Here is a 10,416-nt window from a genome sequence, read left to right as displayed (position 1 = left end):
TGATAAATGCATCTCCTGGGATAATACACAACCCAATTTTCTGCCTAGTGTTTTTTCTCTTCAAAATGTAATTAATATCAAGTTAACAAGAAACACTGTCAATTCTCAGAGGCAAATGTCCTCTACCATACAGAAAAATGCATGAAGTCAGTCAATTTTTGTGAAAGGTAGGCAGAACTCTCCTTGTATTATTCTGAAAAAGTAAGATAAAAATATTGTTTTAAGAAATCCAGAGAAGGAACAGCTTCCAAACACTGGATTTTGATGTCCTCCTTCTAACAGCCTTTCAAAATAGTCTTTTTTTATGTGTAGAGGTGTTAGGAGACATATTTGGACCTAGCCAAAAATGATGGTCATTATTTATTTTTTTAAATTATTTTTTTGTAGAACTGCAGGTGTATAAATCAAATAAGAATATAGTTGAGCTAGACAATGTAACTATGATTGCAATTCAAAGTTTGTTCTCAGCTGTGAACTCTGTCTTTATCATGCAAAGGATTAAGTTATTTTTCTTTGCAACAAAAGAAACACGCCCTTGTTAGCCCTGTTTCAATCCTCTGTTATTCAATTAGAGTATTTAATTTAAATTTGTTTTATGCAAGCAAACTCAATTAAACCTTACAAGGAAATGTCTCCCAGGTTCATTTACTAGAGGTTTGTTTGTGGATGACAGAAATTTACCCTTGAGTGACATCTAGAGCATTCAGCAATATCATATACAGCGCACAACTACCATGCATATGGGGTAAAATACTTCATTTTATAAAATATTACTGAAAAAATTCCTTTTATAAATCCTATTTATTTCTCTTTTTTTTTTCCCAATTAAAAAGATGAAAAAGCCACAACAGAGAACACAACAGAGAACACAATGTTTAATAGATACCAAGAGGAAGCTATCCAGCCTTAGGTCAATTTGTTGCTACTGCTCACCGTTTTGCTTTAGTTATTGCATATTTTATCTGTGTTTAATTCTTTTATTGCCTAGTTACCACCAAAGATTATCATATAAACAAGAGAAAGGGGGAAAAACTAAGCCTGTGTCCCCCTTCTCCCCCAATAAAAAAAAAATAAATAAAGCCTCCATGGCAGCAAAAGTCTACTATATGTTTCGTATAGAAAAGATCGTATGGGCTAATATCTAAAACCTTAAAATATTGCCAGGTAGACTATTTACTATAATTAAAAATATCCCTACCAAACACATAATAGTGTTTTCAAAAAATATTATCTTGGCCTCTGCTATGCCAGTTTTATTCATTTGAGCTATACCTGACGTTAGCACTGGACTACACAGCACAGCCTTTGAAAGCAAAACTAAGCACAGTAATTTCTTAAAAATTAGCATTAGTCTGAAAAAGTTAAAACAAAGACTATCCAAAAAATTATTAATGGTGGCCCAATATGGCACAGCAAATAAAGAACAAGTGACTAACCACTTTCTATAATCAATAGAAAATAGCCACAAAATGAAAAAAGATAATGTTAATACTTCAATTTACATTAAAAAGTTATGTAATCCAAAGTACCATTTGTAGAGGCATTATAGTGCCAAATATTTGTAAATGTCCACTAAAAATGCTGAAGTTCATGTAATACACCCTATGGGAACAGCTCCACCCTTACTATAAATCATCACACTTTTATTGTTCTAAACGTTCTGAACTGAATGAATTTATTCTTAACAGCAGTGTGAAAGAATTCCAATAAATATCTAAAACAATTTTGGTTGGAGTTTTGAGGTTGTTTTGGTTGGTTGGTTGTTTTTTCTTAACTTCAGTACTGTAGCTCTATTACCACAGAATTGCAAAGTGGCTTTTGTTCCTGAGAGGTCTTCCATTAGATTCCAGCCACAAGGGGGATCTCACAAAATTCTAAGTCACATCAAAAGCAACCAATCAAAAGACAATGAATGAGATGCCTTTTTTTAGGATACAGTAAATATTTTCAAAGAACCCTCCCAATGCTGATGACTTTGTGTTAATTACTACAAAGAAACATTGATCAAATCACTAGAGGCTGACAGATTTCACATTTCTTTTTTTTTCTATAAGAAAAGCTTGTCAAGAATTTTTGAAAAACTCTTTCTGTTTTGGGGACAGTTGCTATCAGACTAGTTGCAAATTTTGCCTTTTCATTCATGCTTTTGGTTAATCCAAATTTAAAAAATCTCATACAAACCTTCAGAAATGTGGCTCATCACATTAATTTGTATAAGTTACATGCTCAGTCAGCATATGTGCATAATCCAAAACAGTTCAAGAATTGCTGTTTCTATACATATTTCAAAATGATGTCATAAGCATTTTGAGGATTTTTTTTTGTCTTTACAGTAAGATATGCTATGCAGGAAAATGATATTGCTAAATAGAAATGGAGAAAGACTTTAGGGAAAAATGTACAGGGAAAAGCAGAGATATATTTTAAAAAGCTAAAGGAGTAGGCAGAAAATTAATACATGCAATTTAAAAAAAATGGGAACACGATAAATGAAAATTCAGAGATAAAAGAACCCAGGAAATGAGATGACGTATTTTTAGCAAGTCCAAATATTATCTGCACTAATGAGCACTAGACAGAAAAAAAGTTTAACCATCTTTCTCGAAAATGAGAAAAAACTCAGAGAACAGGACTGCAAGGAAACCAACAGAAAAGTTTGGCAATTGAAGACCATAGCCAGTCTTAGTGTTTTTGTACAATGTGCTGTATGCCCTGCAGGCACAAGAAAAAGGGATGTAGTTGTAGTGAGTGAAGGATATAAATATTACTTTAAATAATTCCTTAAATCATTCTTTTGTACCATGAAAATTTATTTCTGAAGTCAGTATAAGAGTACTTGTAGCTACATTTATCTAAAAGGATGGAGGAAATATTTGTCTGCTTGGCTGTTCCTCCTAGGTTGAATAATTTTTGGTGTTGCTACTCAATCTGCTGAATAGAATGAAACATGTTTGCAAGGAACAAGGACACACTATCACTACTCCATAAGAAGCTACTAAAAAATTACTTCTGCTAGGATCTGAGGTGACCTGAGATTGATCCTTTAAGGTGAAAGGAAGTTTAGTAAATTAATACTGCTATAAAACTAAATTTGAGGTACTCTGTCATAATACAGAATATAATTTTAATGTCAGTTGTAACCCTAAATGAGTGTTTTTAATGAGAAGATGGGAAGAAACCATGCATAACCTCAGGCAACATGGAAAGGGATTTCTTAATCCACTAGCTGCTTTCTAGTTGATTGTCAGCACACAATGCAAGACAGCAAAAAGTAAATTCCAGCCTATTCATGGCAGAGATTTAAAAAGCAACAATTCCCACCTGTTCCTTGCCACAACACACATATCAATTTTGCTAATTATTATGATCATATACAGTTTTAAATATCCCAATTAATTCTGCTAATTATGTGACATCATTGGGATATGATCAATTAGCCTTCAGCATGCCCTGCACTTGTGCTAGACCTGTGGATTACCTTATAATTATCAACTCTGCTATTTGCTGCTTCCAGACACTGGAAAAAAATACAGTTGCTGATTATAAAACATATGCATTGGATCTTTCCTAAGTGGAAGATCTTTCAGAAAAAATAGCACCTCAGTGCTACTGGTTCGTTTTATGGACTCACTCCACATGATTTCTACAACAGACGAAGGATGCTGAGTCACCCAATTATAGAATTTCTTCTTCCACTAACTTTAACAATAGTTTCTAGCACTGCATGCTTTCTTGTTTCCAGTTTTCTCTGGATAGAACTGTCAAGTGATGGAGATCAATACTTCATGCTTCTCTGTACCCTCAATTTTAGTTTTCTATCCTTTTCTAACTCATTGTTAGCCTTTCTTCTCCTTGATCACTTTGCACCTAATGCATAACTTTTGCAATAGTCAAGACATGCTTCTGTTGTGAGCTACTATGAAAAACAACTGATGGAAAAAGCACCCTCTCCTTACTAGCACCAAGACATGCTCAAAGTGACTTCCTTCTTTTAGCTGCCAGTCTTACCAAGAAAGTGATGCCTCTATTGTCTCTAATGGCCAGTAGTAAGAACTAAAACACTAACCCACATCCCAGTGTGTTCTGCTGCAGTGCAGGGATTTCATTTGTTTTACATTACAAATATATTTTTGTTTAAACAATGACTCTTCCAAACGCTTTGCTTGATCTTCACTAGGTTTCATGTGATGGGTATAATTTTCTGTTTACATTACCTATACATGTTCTGTGCCATGTTACATTTTCTCTGTAATTATATTATTAGGAGAAATGTGAATTAAAACATTCAAGGTTTTTTATCACTTAAGTAATAAGGAGACTAACTCTTCTAAGTGATCTAGAAGGAAAGCTTCTCAGTATATATACTATGTTAAGCAAAATAGTGCATATAAAATCAGTTTCAGTGACTAAGGAAGCACTTAAAACTTTTTTTTCTGCATCTGTTACAGTTTTGAGGCTGTTTCTGTCACATAATAAGCTGTGGTAGTCATACTTTCATAGAGTAAATAAAACAATGGGTAAACCCTACACTCTTCAGACTCCATTAAATAGGATTTTACTATTGTACTTGACTGTGTAGCCCTAAAAAACAGTGAGCAGTTCAAACTACAACAGAGAGGCCTTATTAATAAAGACCAACAAGAGAAACAGTTCATGATATCAAGGTTTCAGAATTCAGATCAAGTAATTAATGAATTATTATTTGATAGTTTCTTGTGTTTGAAACAACTGCCGTCTACTTCATCCTCTCCTAAGAAACAAGAGATACTTGAATTCAGAGCAGTGAACAAATAGCATGTGATAACTTATTTTCCTTTCAGTCTTCCAGTGTTTCATGCCTGTTTTATCTATGGAAAAAGCACCAGAAAAACATGACTGCTGTAGTTGTAAACTGGCATTTGTATTTCTTTGTAAAATCTATAAACATAGATTGTACCAGGAGAAACATCATATGTTCTATGTTGAAAAATTAATCACTTTGCCTAAATATCAGATAGATGCATTTGCACAACACTGTGATTAAATAAGCCCTGCTTAGAACCATGACATAGCACCTAAGAAATGTATTAATTATTCATAAAATAATAGAATTGTTATGCCTGGAAAATGCCCCTAAGATTATTTCAGATTATCTAAGACTATCCAACTGTTAACCTCGTGCCGCTCTGTTTACCACTAAGCCATATCCCAGGGTGCCACATGACTCCACCATGAGCAGCCTGTTTCAAAGCCTGACCACTCTTTCAGCGAACAAATTTTTCCTAACATCCAATCTAAACCTCCAATAATACAACTTGAGGCCATTTTCTCTTGACCTGGCACTTGATACCTAGGGGAAGAGACTGACCCCTCACCTGGTTACAACCTCCTCTCAGACAGTTGTAGAACACAATAAGGTCCTCCCTGAGCCTCCTTTTCTCCAGGCTAAACCCTCAGCTCCCCCAGCTACTCCTTATAAAACTTGTACCTCAGACCCTTCACTGCTCTGTTGCCCTTCTCTGGACGTGCTCCAGCACCTCAATGTCCTTCTTGTAGTGAGAGGCCCAAAACTGAACACAGGATTTGAGGTGTGGCCTCACCACTGCTGAGTACAGGGGGACAATCACTGCCCTGGTCCTGCTGGCCACACTATTGCTGATCCAAGCCAAGATGCCATTAGTCTTCTTGACCACCTGGGCAGATGCTGGTTCTTGTTCAGACAGCTGTTGAGAGGCAGCCCCAAGTCCTCTTCCACTGGGCAGTTTCCCAGCCACTCTCCCTGTAGTACTGTATGGGGTTGTTGCGACCCAAGGGCAGGATCAGCATTCAGCCTTGTTAAACTTCATACAGTTGTCCTCTGCCCATTGATCCAGCTTGTCCAGATTCCTATGTAGAGCCTTCCTGCCCTTCAGCAGATCAACACTCCCACACAATTTGGCATCATTTATGGATGTACTTGATCCCCTCATCCAAGTCATCAATAAAGGCATTAAACAGAACTGGCCCCAGTACTGAGCCCTGGGAAGCACCACCAGCGACTGGCTGCCAAATGGATCCAACTCCATTCACCACCCCTCCCTCAGCCCAGCCACCTATCCAGTATTTTATCTAAGGAAAAGTACACCTATCCAAGCAATAAGCAGCCAGTCTCTCCAGAATGCCATAGGAGACAGTGCCAAAAGCTTTACTAAAGTCCAGATAGACTACATCCCAGCATGCACAGCTCTTTAAGAAGATAACCTTGACATAGGAGGAGATCAGGCCAGTCAAACAGGACTTGCCTTTCATAAACCCATGCTTGTTGGGCCTGATTCTCTGCATGTGCCACATTATGGCACAGAATATCTGCTCCATGACTTTCCTTTGCTCTGAGGTCAGCTGACAGTCCTGCAGTTCTCTGGATCCTCCTTCCAACCTTTCTTGTGGATGGGCTAACCTCCAGTCAGTTGGGACCTTCCCAGGTAACCTGGACTGCTAGTAAATGATGGAAAGTGACTCAACAAGCACTTTCACCAGCTCCTTCAGAACATTTGATTGGATCCTATTCAGCCCCATAGACACATGTGCCTCCAACTGGCATAGCAGATCCCTGACCATTTCTCCTTGGATTATGGGTGCTTGGCATACAGGCTCTGAGCCATGAATACTGTATGATGTTCCTGTTTCTTCCCATGTCATTGTCTGCAATTGACAAGATAGAGGAGAACACTACTTGTGCTCCTGATGCCCCAGCTATTCATTCCAAGACCCTGAGGTCTCTATTCATTGTCCTCAAGCTTCTTATTGTGACTTCATCACTGTCCACTTGAACAAACGGTAATGGAGAATAAATCACACCAGACTGGAGAATTTCCTGGTGACGTTTCTTACCCAGATCCCAACTAGGCAGCAGTCTCCTGCATGGGTTTGTTCAAATTCTATATTGGAGACTCTGTTTCTCTCAGAGCAGAGTAATGGATGACAACTACCCTTCTTTTTTTCTTAACAGAAGTGGAATGCTCTACAGAAGATGGCAAAATACCAAAAAACCAGAACAGTCTGGAATTCTCTGTATTTTAAAAAACTGGATCTCCAAAATCACTAATCTGAATTGTGTTCTGTGCTTTGTTCCTCCTGAAGAAATGGGTATGCTTCTCAAAATTGCTACCCAATTAGCATCTAGGAGGGTCCCTGAATATTTAAAAATCTCAGCCAGAGGACTGACAGTCTGTGATGGAAAGGTCAGTTTTCAATTGAGAGATTTTTTTTTCCCATTTCTGTGCAATAGCCCATAATGAATGAGCAAACTGTATTTCAGGATTGCAGCTCAACTGGAACACAGAAATTAATTGTGCCAATCAGTCAGCAAGTAGCAACCTGCCGCAAGTGCCTGCACATATTAACTATGAAATGAGTCAAAAGAATAAATATTCAGCATGAAAACCTTCTGAGAGCATAACACAGTTATATTTGCTTCCAGTAAAATTCACAGCACAGCTGTATTTGTTGTGCCAAACAGAGATAGAAGTCTAAAGCCAAAATTGTATTAATTAAGCGAGGGTTGTAGGATCACCACAGGCTGATCCCAGCATAACAAATGAGAGGATGCTTCCAGTTCTTCCTGTGTGCTGGCCAAAATAATTGTTCTGTGGCAGACTGTACTTGGAAAGACAGCTCTGAAGGCCATATTATTTGGGTAACCTTTTACAATTAAGCCACAAATTAATCTGCTTGTTAATGTTTGTCATCAGGGAAAGACACTTTAAAAATCCTAGATACATTATTGCTGCCCACTACAACCATCTGCAACAATCATCTCCTTGGAATAAATTTCAAACTAGTGCATTTTGAGCTAAGGCCATGCTGAAAATTAATGGCCTGGAAAGGTTATGGGTTTTATCCATTTTATTATATATGTTGTACTAACCATATACATATGGTATTATTCATGTATTAAAATCATTCTAACAAAGTAAAATTACTAAGATAAGTATTGAATTCTCTGTTTCTGTTAATGGAGAATGGCTCAGTTACCACCTCTGTCGACGTACCGTTGTTGCTCAGAGGAAACAAACCTAACAAGAAAAATGGAACCACCAGAACTGCATTCCTAGGTACTGAATGTAACAGATGAAAATCTTGAAATTGAGAGACTCAAAAACCCCTTTTTGAAGAAGTGGGGAGACATAACCCAGAATCCATGAGACAGAACCCCAGGCAGACACACTCAGTCTAAAAGGGAGCTCCTTAACAATTGCACAGCAAAACCTCAAGGCTCATTATTGAAGGGCAATAAACATCCCCAAATTTAAAAGTTTATCTAAGCCAGATCTAAATAGCATTGGATGAGACATAACAGGGCAGCCAAGATTAATTCTTCTTGTAAATATTGATAATTTTGATACTTATTTTTACTCTTAATCGCCCAGTTTGCCACCTCATAATTAAGACCACAATCTTTTGATTTCCTAAAATTATTCTGGTTTGATTTTAACCACAGAACACTTTATGACAGAAAAGAAACTAGGTAAAGGCAATAAACCTGCAGCACATTTCCCCAGAGTCAATAGATAGAAATAAAATGGTGTATACCTATCACATGTATGTACAACTTTAACAGATTTAATGATCTTAGTGCTGTTTGAGGAATTGCATCATCCTGCTAACCCAAACTGAAATTCAGTATAGGGACTGGAAACATCTCTTATTTTCTGGGGAAGGTTTTACTTTAGAACCTATAATAGCACTTGTTCTGTAAGGAACAGGAAATAATAACACTCCTAAATCTTCATGAAAAGTTGGTAAAATAAAAAGATAAATTGTTAATTTATAATTAAAAGACACTTGTTTGTGTCTATTAAAGGCATTTTCATATACCTATTACCCTAATATTCATACATCACTACCTATATGGACATTAAATGAGAGTATTAGAACTAATGTACTTGGTTTAGAATTTTCTTTCCACTGTCTCTCTATTTTGCCTCTTATTTTTCTTAAATAATGCTACTTGTACCTAAATAAGAACTCTGATTAAGACCTAATTCAGCAAAAGCCTTACAGCTTCTTTCCACTGCAGAAAATCATAGAATCATATATTACCCTGACTTGGAAGGGACCCAAAAGATCATCAAAGTACAGTTCCTGGCCCCGCACAGGATCAACCCAAAAATCACACCATATGCCTGAAAGCACTTTCAATGCAATAGAAATGCAAATGGAGAAGAGGTACCTGGAAAGAAACCTGTATGCACATGGTCAGAATGCTAGCTGCACTTCAAACACCCCTACCTGGGAGCATAGGCTTTGTTAAGAGAAACATGCAATATTATAAACAGACTTTTCATGTTTTCACTCACTGAAAGATTAATGTAGCCTAACATCTTCCATCAGGGTAGTGACTACTACTACTGCCAAATGTTTAGGAGGGAAAAAAAATGTGGAAAACTTGAGCACAGTACAGTGCAGGACCGTGCAATTTTTAGAATGAAATGTTTTGTGACAGATGTAGAATCAAGCTTCATCCAACATTAAGAGCTATCAGTGAGATTGAAAAAAAAAAAACATAACAAAAAGGTAGGGGAAAAAAAGGAGAGCTATTATATGGTTTAACACTAATTAGAAATCAACCAGTGATTAAAAGGCTTAGCTGCAATTTTGAATAAAGTGATCTAAAGAGGTAACAAGGATGATTTATTTACTATTAAAAATGAAACCAAGTGTCAAACAATGTTGGCTCTAATACCTAGTACCTGAAACATTAAAAACTTTTTAATGGAAGACAGGTGCTCAGGGTTGTACTACATCAGGTTTTCAGAGTTAACACCAAAAGATGAGTCTAATTAGCAAGGCTAGTGTAACTGTTCAGGTACAAGTTGGATATAATGACATCCACTGGTACAGAAGGATTCACAGATTTAAGCTAAAACTTACCAAGACTCAAGAAAGAGGAAAAGACAAATCAACTACAGCACTTGTGATATTTCCATATATATAATGGAAAATAGAAAGGCAAAAAGAATGTCCCACAGCCATCAGTAAAAGGATAGGAGAAAGTTATGTTCTGATTCCATAACTTCTCCAGTACAAGAAGACCACTGAATTCAAATCAAACCTCTGCACTTTATAGTGTGGTTTGTAAATAGACAAAGCTTTGCACTGCAGATAAATGACAGTAGCTGCTATGTCTTTGACTACCTTAATTCATCTATTCTATTCACATTCTATCTAGATTGTGAATATCAGGCAGGTGGTTAATTTTAATGCCTATTTATAAATGCCTACTATAAGCAAGAATACCATAAAACAAGGAGTAGTTGAAATTTAGTTAATACAGAATCCTGCACTTCTAAGAAGCATAGAATAAGTGCTGTGGCTTTTGAGCACAATTATCACCAAGTGAAAGAGCAGGGAGATAAACCCCCATGGACACAGTTTAATATTTATCAAGATATACTT

General features: G+C 36.7%; 1 long non-coding RNA gene across 1 annotated transcript; it reads left to right on the top strand.

The window, feature by feature from the left end:
* The first annotated feature begins 6,329 nt into the window (after window positions 1-6,329).
* LOC137473354 (uncharacterized) lies at window positions 6,330-7,386 on the top strand. The gene is made up of 3 exons (XR_010998710.1): window positions 6,330-6,835; window positions 6,968-7,199; window positions 7,277-7,386. It is a non-coding gene; the product is annotated as an uncharacterized lncRNA (long non-coding RNA).
* Window positions 7,387-10,416: the final 3,030 nt, after the last annotated feature.

This window comes from Anomalospiza imberbis, chromosome 4 (genome assembly GCF_031753505.1).
Source record: "Anomalospiza imberbis isolate Cuckoo-Finch-1a 21T00152 chromosome 4, ASM3175350v1, whole genome shotgun sequence".
NCBI classification, from domain to species: Eukaryota; Metazoa; Chordata; class Aves; order Passeriformes; family Viduidae; genus Anomalospiza; species Anomalospiza imberbis.
Note: the sequence above shows the minus strand (reverse complement) of the source record. Positions and strands in the feature narration are given on the sequence as shown.